The sequence below is a fragment of the Callithrix jacchus genome, chromosome 1 (assembly GCF_049354715.1).
Source record: "Callithrix jacchus isolate 240 chromosome 1, calJac240_pri, whole genome shotgun sequence".
Lineage (NCBI taxonomy): Eukaryota > Metazoa > Chordata > Mammalia > Primates > Cebidae > Callithrix > Callithrix jacchus.
The window spans coordinates 109,994,466-110,010,976 of record NC_133502.1 but is presented as its reverse complement, the minus strand read 5'-3'; the positions used below and the strand labels follow the sequence as shown (position 1 = coordinate 110,010,976).

Sequence of the window (16,511 nt, the reverse complement as noted above, 5' to 3'; positions counted from 1 at the left end):
AGAATTTTCAAACTTCAGTAGTACTTCCATGGTCTGTATTTGACAAGGGATCTCTTCTGATGAAATTGGTTCTCATATGTTTGACTATTAATAGAAAAAGTCAGTTAAAACAGTAGGTCATAAAAAGTGTGGCATACTTCTCAGTAACATTTTAACTTAAAATATATAAAACGTATAAATAGACTGTTTTTGTGACTAGGACCAAGGGCCTTTTTTTCAATATAGGTTTGCTGATTGGAACTGCAAGTCTTATATAAATCTGCATCTATAGCAAATTGCATCCAGTTTATGCCATATTTCTTTAATCTAGTTTAAAAATTGAGATAGTTGCAGAGCAGTGGTTCTCAAAGTGTGGTTCCCAGCCTAGCAGCCTCAGCATCATGGAAATTTTATAGCATGCAAATTCTTTGGTTTTATTCTAGACCTACTGAATCAGAAACTATGGAAGGTGGGGATAGTTTGACAGTCTATGCTTGACTTCCATGCTACATTTTGAGAAACATTCTGTATTTTATTATTTTACTCAATTTTATAAATATTTCTCTTTGCCTATTTCAACAGCAGTGTTTTGTAGTGACTTGCCTTTATCAAGTCTTTTCAATGCATTTGACTTTGTTTTTAAAGATACAAGACCTTTTATTTTTGCTTTCATGGTTTATGTGATATTTAATTAAATTAGCTAATTACAATAACAATAAAACTCCCCTATTGAAGTTTTAGAACAAATACTGTTCTGGGTGAATACAGCTCAGCAGTTGGGAGCAGAAGTGTTGAGGGGCATGCTAGAGAGAATCCTGCAGGCTGTGAGTTTTCAGTATGCTGTGGGTATCTGTCAGTATGGTTGGAGAGGAAATGAACAATGTGGGTTTACATAGCAAGCTGGGTAAGTGAAGCTTGATCAAGAGAGCTTCTCATGTGTATTATTCTATATAGGCTTATAAATTTCTCAGATCCATTTATCTTTGTAACCCTTAATTCAGTATGCATGTTTTAGACTTTTGTTAGTCTGTAGGTAGTTTTCCTGGCTAGTCCTCAGAGTTAGAAATTTGTTTTTAATGATTTTTAGATCTCTCAGGTCAGTATTGTGGAGAAATAAGAAAACCCAGTAGTTCATATGGAAAATATGTGCCTGTTATTATGACACCAAAGGGGACACTCTGTAGCAGCTAATATTTGAAGTAGAAAACAGATGGAAATCTTCTTCCCTAGCCTAAGACTGCAGCTTTTGCCTGGCTTATAGTGCCTACTTTGATTTTGGGAAATCCACTTATGTGTGGGGATCATTCCGCAGATGAAATGTTTGCCTACCATTAAGATTCTTTTTTTTTTTGAGACGGAGTTTCGCTCTTGTTACCCAGGCTGGAGTGCAATGGTGCGATCTCGGCTCACTGCAACCTCCGCCTCCTGGGTTCAGGCAATTCTCCTGCCTCAGCCTCCTGAGTAGCTGGGATTACAGGCACATGCCACCATGCCCAGCTATTTTTTTGTATTTTTAGTAGAGACAGGGTTTCACCATGTTGACCAGGATGGTCTCGATCTCTTGACCTCGTGATCCACCCGCCGCGGCCTCCCAAACTGCTGGGAATACAGGTTTGAGCCACCGCACCCGGCCCATTAAGATTCTTAAAGAGTTATATAAATCAGTCCAGACTCTGGCCTGCTGAATCGAATATGTTGCTCCTCAGCCACATTCTAGATGGAGGTTTGATTGAGCTACTTTTCTATGTCTGCTTTAATTATTAGTATATTTTAAACCACATAGCTAATCTCACAAAAGGAAAGGGCCTAAATAGCCTGTCTAAGTTAACTCTGGATTATCTTGTTACTGCGGTATTTGGATCATAGTAGTGCTATGCAATGTTAATAGAAAACTACCTCATGTGCAGAAAATAAGTTGCATAGCAACATCAGGATACTCTAACAGTTGCCCAATAAAACAGCAGTCTTAGTCCCCCTGAAGTTGTTCAGATGTTGATGTTGCCTAGTATTCATTCTTCACTGACACGTAACTCAATCATTTCACTGACAAAATAATAACTGCTACCTATCTGTTTTTAACAAAGAAATGAATATTGCTTAAATGCTTACAATAGATTGAAGTTTTTGTTAGGGATAGGCTCTAAATCTGTATATTTTATATAGCACAAATTGTGATTCTATATTGGAATTACACTTTGCTATCTGGAGAAGTGTTTATAAAAATAATGAAAATTTTGGTTTCAGGCAAAACAAAAATTAGAGTAATTATACTGAAAATTATTATGTAAATTTTGAGTAACTATGAGCTAGTGATGTATAGGTATTATGTCATTTTCTCATTACAAGATCTCACTAGGTTGTGTTGTCTAGATTTTATAGATGGAGAAAATTGGATTAAGAAAGATAGTGACTTGCCCAAGGTCATTTAAGTAGTAAGTGATAGAGCTAGGATTTGAACTGTGGTCTGTTTAGCATGAAAGCCCAAGCTTTTAAATACTGCTTAAATACTGTTTTACACCTTAATATCCGGTGCTTTAATATTCTTGGCCTTCTTTCAGAAACTTCTCTCTTCCTGTCAATTCCAGAGATAACATTCAATAACTTGACAACAGTGACCTTTCTAAACAAATAGAGTGTGTTACAGAACCAGATGGCCTAAGATTATATTTTATTTTTCTGACTCAAAATAAATTGCCTGCCCTAAGACTGATAAAGTCCAAAAAAAGACCCTTCTGTGTCCCAGAACTTCATCAGGCCACATGGCCAGTCAGTGCTGTTTATCATAAGTCAGTCACGAGTAGAGAGCTTTGTCTTTATACTATAATTTAGATTAGGACCTAATGAAGGGGCAAGAAGCTTGTTTACTAAATGAGATCATTCAGTAATCACAGTGCGTTTGATAGAAAGATTCAGAAGAACTAAAGACAGAATTCTAGGCAGTACTACTGTCTGTCCTATTAATTGGATGTAAGGAGAAGGTTGATTTATAATTGAACAAACTTCCAAATTAGGCATCCTTTTTCTTCCTTGCTGGGATTTAAGAAGGATTTTTCTAATCACTAGCCACTTTATTCTTGGTCATTCAAAATCTGGATGAGAATTTTCTTGAAAGTCTTAGACAATATATTTTAAAAGCAATTCTATATAAGGAACATAAGTTATTATGCCACACATAAGCATAAACACAATGCTTTCATGAGCTCAGTTACACTTAATGAATTTCAGACTTAGACAAGTTTAAGCAGAGTAGGCATAGAAATGTTTCAAAGATACATTGAAGCCAAACTTGTAATAGACAGTCAGATGTAGTGACAAAAGAAACACTAGACTTGGAGTTAGGAGGCCTCTGTTTGAGACTTGTCGTTGCCATTACTTTGTAAGGATCCTTGAGCAAGTGATTTAAATTCTCTTAAGACTTAGTTATTTGTAAAATGATGCCAGAATGATATTACTTCCCTTGTTTTATTGCAAGGTTGTTGTGAGGACCAAGTTAGGGAACAGGTGACAAAGGTACAGTGATGTACAAATGGATGCTGTTATTATGGCAGCATCTAATATAGTAAGGGTAAATGTCATCCTGAGCTGTTAGTAGGATAGATTTTCCTTTAGAATTGCTCTGCTGTTTAGTAATTTGGTGCTTTGGGCCAAGGCACCATAATCTTTTTGAACTTCAGTATTGAAGTTCAAATACTCTGATCTGTATAAAATAATTAATATCACAGAGTTGTGAGAATTACATTAATGTAGATGCTATTTTTAATTTTTGTAAAATACTGATGGGGTAGGAGTTATTATCTTGAAAAAATTTCAGAAAGTTAGAAAAGAAATAGCCAGAGATTATTTTATCTGTTCCCAAACATCTTAATAAGATAAATTACTCATAGAATGTTAGAATGCTAGAAGAAACCTTTGAAGGTTATCTGTCTTCTTCTGCTCATTTTAAGACAAGGATCACCTCCTACTATTTTTGTCAATTCTGCTCTGTTTATATGCATGGAGGATAACACTGTCACCAGCATCATCAGTTGTAAAGGGTAGCAACTGTCTCTCAATCACAATAGATACAGATTTCTGAAAATGTAAAGCTGTGTCAGAGAAGAACTCTGGAAGGTAGGATTGGGCTTTGTTGAAAAGAATCCGGGCTTTGTTGTGAAAAGTTGAGATGGAATCTTGCTCCTGTCAGTTACTAGTTTGTGGCAGTGGGAAATTTACTTAGTATTTTGTGGGCACATAACTATATTGTTTTTTGTTTGTTTTGATCATATAGGCTATGTCTGTACGTAAACATCACTGTCTCTCCATTTTTTCATATCATTCTTTGGATCTGAGACACGTTTGATTTTTATGTTATTTATACTAATGATTCTTGACCTATTTTTTGTCTCTAATAAATTAGAAACGGGGATTACAATAGTGATCCCTCAAGATTGCAGGGGGGCTTATGGCAAATCAGCATCTTGGAGTCAGATGTACTTTAAAAAGGCTTCCATTTTAAGGCTGGTTTAGGGACTTACACATGAGCTATAATTTTTAAAACTATAGTTCTTTTGGGTCACATGTCATGTTTTTCTTATATTGGTTGATTTTTTATGGTTGAATTTATCTATATTGGTTTCTAAAAAATTATTTGAAAACTGGACAGTATTTTAATGTGAAATTATAAAATAGTTTTAAGTATATTCTCATGAGAAGAAGAGCTCTTCTAAAGAAAATAATAGGAAAATAATATTTTATCTTTGATCCAGTAAAAACAAATGCAAAGAAAATTTATGTTCACCATCAAGAATAATGACCGTTGTGTATTTTTTAAAACACAGTATTGAGAGATTTCATAGTTTATATATGAAGTTTATCTTTGACTTATTGAAAATATGTTTTCATCTTTATTGGGTGTCCTGGAAAAATACCCGAGTTGATCCTTAAATTTGAAAAAAGAAAATTCAATACCAGGTATTTAGTTCTGGATTCTAATGGTACTAGACTAGAAAATAGAAGATTGGTAGGTAAAGAAAATAATATATGAACATAGAAGCCCATGATTCAGTGTGCATTTTCTGTCATTTTGCAACAGTTCAACTTTGTGACATGTGTTTCTTTCTTTCTCTTTTTGTTAAATAAATGAACAGAATTTATCCCTTGATCATCTGTAACATAATTTCATTGTAACCGCTAGTCTGGGCTTTCACTTGAATGTTTTTTATATGAATTTATGTGGAGATGCTTTGCATTTTTCTAAATTTTGGCTACACTAATTAGAGAGTGGATATTACAAAAAACTGACAGGCATTTTAAAAAAATATTAAATGAGTTGGTTATGAAAAGGGATACAAGTATATAGCTTTACATTTTCAACTTGTTTTTATATTGCCCTTTAGAATGTTTAATATTTTGTAATGAAAGTATGTGTTTTTTTCTCTGTTTTTCAAAAAGAAAACAATCGGGTAAAAATCTGAGAAATGTTTTCAGTTGTCCAAGGCTAATGTTGACTTAAATAGGTCTAGGTCTTCATGGTTGACAGCTGCAGATAATTAGCTTTTTCTTTCTTAACAAAGAAAGCAAATGGAGCTGCAAGACATTCATTGCCTTTTCTGTCATCATAATAATAATGTATGTATTTAACTCCTGCAGTTCCTTAAATTGATTTAGTGCTAAGCTGCCTACATTACGTATAATAGGAGTGACAAGTGAAAGCTGCAGCACATATTTGCGTGGCAAAAGGGAGCAGTGATTGACAGCAAAGTTTCTCTCTACGAGAAATAGCAGTGTTGTGGAGCTCAAAAAGGGCCAGATACATAATTCTTAAAATTGTAGAGCAGATTCATGAAATGAATTTAAAAAAGTGATTGCCACTTGGTGTATTTGAATGTCTTTGTGTTTTTGACTCTGGGTGAGGGGCACAGATGGACAGAATCTCACCTGACTGCTGAATATCAATAAATTCCTTTTAAGCATGTTAATATTTGTTATTTAAGAATGATACTTACAAATTATAGATCAAATTATGACTCTGTGCTCAGTGAAAATTTGCTTCAGCTGTAAACAATTCACCGTATTTGAAGAAGCTGAATAATACATCTATTCAACTAAAGATTTTGAAGGCCCTAAATTGAGTTATTTTTCAGGGAAAAATACCCATTTTTACATGTCTATAAAACTTGAGGTATCATTTCTGGAAAGGTAATCACATAGGATTTGTGGGGGTTTTTGGTCATACAGTGGCTAAGTGTGATCATCTTTCAAAAATATTCACAATAATATTCTTTCTTTTGTTCCCATGACAGAAGCCAGGGTTGGAAGGACCCTTGGTGATTGCTGCTGCATGATGCCCTATGATGAGCCTAGAATGTTGGGCTTCATATTATACCATGGAAATGTTTCTTATTTTGTTGACAACTCTGTGTCTGTGGGAGGCAGGGAGGGGAAGCCCTGTGTGTGCTTGTACACTGGCAGCCTCTACTGGCCATTGCAAAGAGCAGTATTTACCTCTATTCTTTCCATTCCAGGTTACATATGCTTTTACCTGGGCTTAGCTCTTACTTCTTTGGTCCTCACCCTCTTTGTTATCCCCTTTTGAAGACTAGTTTTCTGTTGGATGTCTTGATTTATAATTATTAAAGAACTACATATTCTTTAGATTTAGCTATATAAGCTCTCTCTTAGTGGTTTCCAGAAGTAGGCATAAACTCTTATTGGGCTTTATGGATATGAATACCTCTGGGGATTAGAGGGTGGTGTGATACGTATTTGTAAATAAAAGATCCAAAGATGATGGTAAACTCCGGATTATTTTATTTTAGGGGTAGAGACTTGTAAAATGTTTCATCTAGTAATTGACAAAAGCCACAATTACTTCTGCGCCAACTATACTAATAGATTTCCTTCCTTCCATGTTCTTTACCTTTTAATTCAACCCATACAACCTGGCCATATGCATTTGACTAAAACATTGCTTTTATTGCATCATATTTTTTTCCTTTAATAATTTATTGTTTGCTTGAGAAAATGAAAAGGACCAAAGTATATAGCCAGTAGAACAAGACAAGGAGCATGGAGTTAGGAATAGGAAGATGTGGGATTTTTGCTTTGGTTTTGGCTATATGATCTTAAGCATATACATATACCTTCCTGGAGTCTGTTTTTCTATTATTTAAAGTCATTTGTTGCCAAGATTGGTTGAAATAATGTTATATGAAATTTCCATCAGTTTGTTAGAACTCTGTTTTCCCACTACAGAGTAAAAAGGCAAAGTGTCTTAATTTGGAATTTCTTTCCAAACTGCTCATTTCTATACTGTGCCTGGCATATAATAGGTACTTAATAAATGCTGTTTGAATAAATTCTGTACTTCCAATCTTGTATTTCTCTCTAATTTTCCAACTCAAATATGTTGTCTCTGTTCTGACCACTGAAAATGTTCACATCATCACAGCTACATCATTCTCCTGTTCTTTGCCCTGGTAAGAAGTTGTCCTTTACTTTTTTTTCAAACCCTGTTTTTTAGGAATAGTCAAGTCACCCCATCTCCTTTGAGTCCACTTTTGCTTTTGCTTTTTTCCAATGTAGCAATACTTATTATCTTTACCACTCACCACTCTATTTTTAGATATATAGTATCTTGTATTATACATAAAAATGTCCTGTTGGTATACCTTCTCTTCTCTGTATATTGTAAACTTCTGCAGAACAAGAATAATAGCTTTGATTTTTTTAGTCACTCTTCAAGGATATTTTCATTGAACTCGTAATATACTCAGATTAACATATGGGCTGCGTGTGGTGGCTTACGTTTGTAATCCCAGCAATTTGGGAGGCCAAGGCAGGTGGATTACATAAAGTCAGGAGTTCAAGACCAGGCTGGCCAACATGGTGAGACCCTGTCTCTACTAAAAATAGATAAATACATAAAAATTAGCTGGGCATGGTTGGGCATGCCTATAATCCCAGCTACTCAGGAGGTTGAGGCAGGTGAATCACTTGAACCTGGGAGGCGGAGGTTGCAGTGAGCTGAGATCTTGCCACTGCACTCCAGCCTGGGCAACAGAGCGAGACTCTGTTTCAAAAAAATAAAAAAGAAAAACAGATTAACAGATGATAAGGAATGGTTTATATTTGCCACAAGATTAATAGAACAAGGATTGGTAGGTCATTAGAAGTGAGATACTAAAATGCTGTTAGACTACTGATACTCTGATTTGTAGGGGTAAAGAATTCAGATTGTAAGGGCTTTGGGGAAGGTTCCCCTCTGGAGAAGAATGACCTGCATATTATTATGAATTAGTGATTCTTCTATTTTAATAAAGCACCCCTTTAAAATATAGATACCTTAATTAGGAACAAATCCTTATATACCAGTATTGTTTCCTTGTGAATATAAATGAAGTGTAAAAAGGCATAGAAATCATAAGGGTAAGAGAGACACTTATTTTTCACCGATACCTTTTGAATTTGTTTTTTAAGTATTTACATTTTTACCTGTTCAAATCTAACAAGCTGGAACTGTTCACATCTAACAAGTTGGGAATGTTTAACCCATCCAAATCTTAACATCTTGGATGGGAAAGTTATCAAACATTCCCGCCAGTGTAAAAGTCTTCAACATATGTTTAATTGCTTTTATTTTTAAAGTAATCTTTATTGGAATGTAATTTACTTACAGTATAATTCACCAGTTTTAAGTGTATAATTTGATGAATTTTGGCAGATGTATACAATTGTGTTCTATCATTACAATCAAGTATGGATCATTTGCATCACCGCCGAAAGTTTGTTACTGCCCCTTTGTAGTCAATCGTTTGCCCCATCTCTTTGCTTCTGGCAGCCACAGATCTGCTTTATTATTATTACAGTTTTGCTGTTTCTAGAACTTTATATACATGGAATATGCTATGTAGTTTTTGTACATAGTTTTGGCCTCTTTGAGATTTTACCTGAGCATGCATCAGTAGTTTGTTCCTTTTATTGCTGAGCAGTAGTTCACTGTGCGGCTATACCACAATTTGTTTATTCTGTTTACTATTTGGTGGAATTTTTCTTTTTCAGGGTTTAGCTATTATGAATAAGGCAGTTATGCAGACACAGTGTTATGCAGTATAAGTGGTTTTACGGACATATGTTCTTATTTTACTAGGATAAATATGTACAAGGCAATTGCTGAGTCATATGATAAGGGTGTGTTTTAATTTTTATAAGTAACGGCTAAATTGTTTTCCAAAGTGGCCGTACCATTTTGCATTCCTACCAGTTGCTCTACATCTTTGTCAAAACTTGGTATTAGCAGTACTTTTTATTTTAGCTATCATTCTACTGAAGGTGTAATGTTAACTCATTATAGTTACATTACTTTGTATTTCCCTAAAATGATTTATTTTTTAAGCATTTTTTCCATGCATTTTTGGTTATTTGCATGTATTCTTATATAAAGTATCCAAACCATTTTCCTATTTTTTAGTTTCATTTTTATTTATGTAGGCAGGAGTGCAGTGTCGTGATCACAGCTCACTGCAGCCTTGACTTCCCAGGCCCAAACAATCCTCTCACCTCATCCTCCTGAATAGCTGGAACCATAGGCATGTACCTCTATGCTCGGCTAATTTTCTAACTTTTGTAGATACTGGGGACTCCCCATGTTGCCCAAGCTGGTCTTGAACTCCTAGGCTCAAGCAATCCTCCTGCCTTGGCCTACCAAAGTGTTGGGATTATAAGCATGAGCTCCATTGCCTAGCCCCTATTTTTAAAAAAACAGTTTTTTGTCTCCTTCTTATTGAGTTCTGCATATGTATTTATATATTCTGAATTCAGGTTCTTTATCAGAAATATGTTTTCCAAATTTTTTTTTCCAAGTCTGTGTGCTTGTGCTTTCATTTTCGTAAGTGTGCCTTTTCAAAGAATAAGTCCTTAGTTTTGATGAAACCCAATTTATTGATTTTTTGTCTTTGTGCTTTTTGTGGAGTGTTAAAGATTATTATCTAACTGAATATCATTTAGATTGCCTTTTGTATTCTTCTAATAGCTTATAATCTCATTTCTGGGTTTCTGATACATTCTGAGTTAATTATTGTATGATATGAGGTATCTTATCTTTCCAAATGGGTATATGATTGTTTCAGATCCATTTGTTGAAAAAAACAATAACTTTCCATTTAATTACCTTAGCGTTTTCATTGAAAAATCAATTAACCATATATATGTGTGTTTAATTACTAACCTTTATTATAAAGGTAGTAATTAAAATAATGGAATGGAAATAAATATGTTCCTTATTATTGTAAGGAAATAATAGTATTTTTTATATAATAAAAATTATATAAAATATAAGTCTTAACTGTAAGATATAAAGGTAAAATAAGGAAAATTATATTAATTATATTAATATAGTAATAAGGAAAATATTTTTTTCTTATTATTATAAGGAATATCTGTAGCTTTATAGTCTTACAGATAAGAAATATATAAGTCCTCCCATTCTCTTGTGTTTCAAAATTGTTTTGGCTACTTTATGTTCTCTACGTTTTCATATAAATTTTTAAAAGCCTACTGGGATTTTGATTGGAGTTGCATTGACTCTTTAGATCTGTTTCAAGAAAATTAATATATTAAACAATATTGGATGTTATGATCCAAGTACATGATATCTCTCTTTCTTTACGTAGTTCTTTAATTTCTCTTACCAATGTCTTGTAGTTTTAAAGTGCATAATTCTTGCATATATTTTTTGTTAAGTTTATTCTCATTATGTATTTAATACTATTTTAAACGATATCACATGCTCTTGTAATGCTAGCAATGCAATATTAGCAATGCTAGTATTGAAATACAATATGACTAGTTTTGAAGTATGATTCACTCTTTATATTTTGACATTGTAACATTGTAATGTTACCAAATGCACTATTACTAATAGCTTTATTTTTTTTATTTTTGGCAAGCTCTTAAAAATTTTCTGCATAGACAGTCATGTCTGCAAATAAAGTCAGTTTTTACTACTTCTTTTCTAATATGTGTGCCTTTGATTAATCTTTCTTGCCTTACTGCATTGATTAGGACCTACAGTGTTAAGTAAGAATAAGAGGATATCTTTGCCCTCTTATATTAGAAAGAAAATATTCACTCCTTCCCTAGTAAGTATGATGTTAGCTGTAGTTTCTTTCTGGCTGCCTTTTATTAGGCTGGGGAAATTCTCTTCAACTCCCAGTTTGCTGAGGGTTATTTTTGAGTGAATGTTACATCGAGATTATTTTATGCTTTTTATATTAATCTGTTAATCTGGTAAAATACTCTGATTGATATTTTTATGATAAAGTAACCTTGAATTTTGAGATAAATCCCATTTTATCATTATCTGTTTTTATGTATGTTTCTGGGTTTGATAGGATTTGGTTACTGATATTTTGTCATTTGTCTTCCTAAGGGAGATTGCACTGTAGTTACCTTTTCTTGTTTGTCATTTTTTTCTTTTTTAAATCAGGGTAACACTGGTCTCATAAAATGAGTTGGGGACTGTTACCCCTTTTATTTTCAGGAAGAGTAAACCCCAGCTTATGAGTTGGAAAATACAAAAGTTCACTTGTGCAACTCAAACAACTTATTTCTTGTGACTGAAGTAAGAAATATTTTAATATGCATTAAATGGTATGTTCTCCCTTTCAGATATTTTCCAATGATTATGGGTATGTAAAAACAAAATAGCTTATGCTTATGTAGGCATTTGTAAAAATTGTTATGCAAATTAAAATTTAATATCTTTGGATGTTAATTTAGTATCAATAAACCATAGGTATGGTATATGAAAATATATTCAGAGATGTTAGTACTTATGATTTTGTTTTTGTTCATATAAACATTTTGTGAAATCTCTTGTATATTCTCATTAAGTCATACTTTGTTTATATTTCAACTTAACAGACTTGTCATGGTAATTGTTATGTTACATCAAATTTAAAAAATCCTTTTTCTGGCACAATATTATTCTACTAACAGTTCTTTGTGGCAAGAAACTATTCCTTGAACATCCAATATAGTTCTTAAATTGTATCCCATTTAGATGAGAAAACTGATAGATGTATTTAGATTGCTTAGTCACTGATTTGACCTCATTGCATGATTTTTTTTACATGGTGGTGTTAAAACTGTTTTATTTTCATCCAGAGCACATTCTGTGAACTTTAGGATCAGGATGACAAATACCATCTACCATCTAACATGGTATCTGTTAAAATTGTTTTGACGGATTGGGAAGCTGGATTAAATGAATAAAAATGGTGAACTTTATTGAGTGATAAACATGACACTCAATTTATGTTTTTATGTGATGAAAGTAGTTTGTTGCTGTCTTAAGAGCTTTATAAACGTTTGCTACATATATTTTGTCTATCTAATTTAAATAAATATATTAAATAAATTTTTTAAATATTAATGAAGATAAATAAATAGAATCTCAGCAATGGATATTAAAAATGTACTAAGAATTGTCAGATTTTATAAATTATGATAATTTGTCATAAGAAAAATAATCTGTGAGAACATTAAATACAGTAGAGTACAAATACAGGATAAGTACTGAGTGGCGTTTATAGTTTTCTGTTGCACATGTAATGAAAATGTGTTGTTTGTTAGGAAATTGGTTAAGTGATTAGGGAAACATTGTCTTTTCTTACTGTAGAAATAGAAGCATGTGTACTTGGAAATGTCAAGAAAATGGTTAACAGTGTTTAGAAGCTTTTTTTGATAGTTGGCATATGTAGCCTATAACTAAACCTGGAGTGGAATTGGGATGGGGTTTACGGAGGTAAGGTACTAGCTCTAAGCATCTGTGAAATCCTGCTTCATTTGAAGTAGACAAAAATGAACTAAGTGATATGAATAAGGTTTTGCAACCACTGAGTTTATCAATTTTAAGTTTAGTGCTAAGAAAAATAAAATTAAACATTGAAAATTATATTTTTTAAAATGTTGGTTTATCTCATTTATTTTATTAGTATAAGGTAGAGGAAAGCTGGGCAAGTATCAGGGTGATAATTGTTTTATGGAACAAGGACTTTTAAAAAATAATATTAAATCTATTATGTGATGTTAAAATATTAGATTATCTAATAATCTATGCGTAGATTGAGGAGTAAGAGTATTTGTGTTCTCCAATTGGTGTTGATTTAATTTGCATCTCATAAAAAAAAATTGAGCATTTTAGTATAATATAATTTAATTTGTAGAGCCCAGAATAGATTTAGTATCTTTTCTAAGTACCTGATATGCAACTTTTAGGTTTTACTTGCCCCTGCCTTCCATCATCCAATTTGTCACATTCCCTATAATAAAGCTGATGAATTCATTTATTCATGTCTAAGTTGGGGTTGTAAGCCAGAGTAATGGTAGAAGGCAAGAGGAAGATCCCTGACCAGGGTCCTTTGATATGTAACCAACCATCTTTTGAAGCTGAACATTTGTTATGATAATTTTTTTTTTCTCCATCATGTCACTATATCAGTATTTAAAACTCTTTTCCTTGATTACGAAAGCAACACATGTATTATGAAGAGAAAAGGAACTATACCCATACTCTCACCATTCATGGATAACATACATAACCTTCTTTAGGTAAAAAACTTTGCTGGAATCTTTCCTCTTTTAAATGCTACCTTCTTTCAAACTATAATTTATTCTGAGTATAATGGATAAGAATGTAGTAGGATAAAATAACTAGGGGCTGAAGTGATTCTTCAAGAGAAGATGGAAAAGGAAAAGAATCCCTATGAAATTACTGACACACAGAACAAGAAGGGAAGAGTGAAACAAAAAAATCTGACCCTCATGAGTATGTCTATAGAAATGTAAAGTTATATAAATAAGTATTGTTATACGTTATGTATACTTTCACTTATTATTCATAAAATTTATTTTGATTTAGGTAGCTTTTTAGTTAGCTCACTGCATCCAAATGTAAAACAGCGTCTTCATGATAGAGGAGTGCCCAGTTAGTGTGCCAGTTTTACGTTTTCCAGCCCTTTATTCTCAGAATTTAAACAGTAGGATCTTTTCCTGAAACTTACCACATGTCTTCTACTTTTCACAGATGTGATTGGGGTAGAAATTCTTCCTGTTTATTTGAATAAGAACCCTTTGGTAAAATTCCTTTGATTCTGAGATAACTAGATGAAATGTGTTGCATAAATCATGTCACAGCAAACAGTTGTCACCTGGCACTAGAGCTTGATGAAATTTAAAAGTGTTGGCTCATTGCCTGTAGTGTTCAGTTACAGTTCTATAGACAGTCTGTTTGTACAGATGAAGCAGTTCTTGGTGTAATGTAAGATTCATCTCTCAAGTGATAGGGCGTGTGTGAGTTGATTCCAGAGATCTTTGCTCTGAGCTCCCAAGACATACTCAGAAGGGCTTTGTTTTAAATTCTCATTGCTCTCCCTTTGGCACACTTACAAGAAAATGAACAGATCTTAAATTTGGTGAAATTCTTAGCATTTAGTTCAGTGTCTGTTGCAATGCAGGATTGTTTTCAATACTATTCTTGGCAGATAATCAAATTTGAGTTTTAAGACGCCGTTTTTATCTGCAACTACTTATTCCCTCTCAGCTCTTGTCTTTACTTTCTTCTACTACCAAAATTTGTACATCCATCTTTACTTATTGGCAGTTTAGTCTAATACTTAGCCTTTTCTTACAGAATAATAAGATCTATTAAGCATATGTAGAAAAAGGGTAATGAACCCATGATCATTAACTATATAGTTATAGTTTCAGGAGGAAACTATAACTATTGGACTATATTCTTTACACTGTGCCAAACTTTTTCCTTAAAGCTACATTAGATTTTGCCGTTCCCAGACTTTAAAACCTTTGTCAACTATAGGAAAACATACAGACTTTTTGTGTCATAAAACCAGTGTATGTCTGCTTAAAAAAATACTTTGTTCCTATTTCCTACCCTCATTACTCTTCTACTCGACAGGTAAATTCTCATATTTCTGATCTGAATCCTTTTATTTGTATGTGTCCTTGTAAAACATGTAAATTTATTTCGTGTACAGACAAAAACTGAACTAGCATGTATTTTATATTTGCATTGCTTGTGTTATGTTCTAGACATTATTTATTTTGACCTCAGCACTGTTTTAAAGATCTGTCTATGTCATTGGGCATACATCTGGATTGCTACTCCTAACTGCTGCATAGTATTCTATAAAGAGCATTTGCTTCATTTTATTTTATTCTATGTATTGGAGACTTATATTACAAGGCCTTTTTTTTTTTTTATAACTTATCCTGTATTTCTAAGCTGTCTCTTGAAATTACACTTCATGCACCTTAAGTCCTAGCTGCATGAAACCCATCATTCCTGTATGAAAACAATGTACTTTTTCATATTGCCACACCTTTGCACATGCTGTTCCCTAGGATACTTCCAGTCTTCTAATGGCTACTTCCTCACGACTCAATTCAGATGTCATTTCCTTGATGAAGACTTAAGCAGCTATTTCATGCTTGAGCTAGTTGCTCTGTACTCTGCTCACACAGCACTTATTTTTATCTTGGTATTATAGAAGCCTACAATTCTACCTAACAGTCTATATTTCTGTCTAGATTCCTTGAAGACAGGGACCAGATAGATCTTAGGTATCTTTGTACGCTTTAGTTTTGTGAATTGCATATAGATGGCAATCAGTAAAACATTCATTGAATGAATGAACGTGTGGAGTTTCTTAAAGTGAAATAGTGACCATATAAGCAAAAATCATTCTCATAAGTAAGAAGAGGTTGGGACACAAATACAAATGTAGTATAAAACTGAGAGAATGGCATACAGGAAGCTGAATCCTAAAATGCATTGAGGCTTATAAGGATAGTAAGTACTGGAACATGTTATGTTCAGATCATGGAAGAAACATAATAAAAGAATAAATTACTGGTTGAGACAGATGTAATACTGGATAGTGGAGTGAAGGCAGAGTTATGGAACTTCTGGGTTTTTAATTTCTCTATCAAAAGAAAATGAGATTCAAGTTCAGTAAAGAAGACTAATGACAGTGGCAAGGGAATTGAAGTTAAGAAAGGCAAAGCAATGATGAGAAAACACTTTTTTGCTCTCAACTAGTTAATGTCCTAGGATTAAATGACTTGCAGATATGAATGGTTAGGTAATCTTTGAACCATTATGACCAGTAACAGAGATGCCAAAAGACTAAAGATCATGCAGATACTGTTTTTATTTTCAAAAAAGAGGAAAGGTAGAATTCTGCTATTATAAGATTAGTGGGTTTTATGTTTATCCTTGGGACAATTCTTTTTTTGTTGTTAAGGTAGAGTCTTGCTCTGTCGCCAGGCTGGTGTGCAGTGGCACCATCTCTGCTCACTGCAGCCTCTGCCTACTGGGTTCAAGTGGTTCTCCTCTTTTATCCCCTCAGGTAGCTGGGACTACAGGCGCCTGCCACCATGCCCGGATAATTTTTGTATTTTTAGTAGAGGTGGGGTTTCACCATGTTGGCCAGGATGGTCTCAATCTCTTGACTTTGTGATCTGCCTGCCTC

At 33.5% G+C, this 16,511-nt stretch overlaps 1 protein-coding gene and 1 pseudogene across 40 annotated transcripts in view; one reads left to right on the top strand and one right to left on the bottom strand.

Annotated features, from left to right (window-relative positions):
* RFX3 (regulatory factor X3) overlaps nt 1-16,511 on the top strand; it is a 304,192-nt gene that overhangs the window by 47,678 nt on the left and 240,003 nt on the right. The gene's annotated exons all lie outside the window — the stretch shown is intronic.
* Nucleotides 7,600-14,604, bottom strand: LOC128929320 (uncharacterized; annotated as a pseudogene).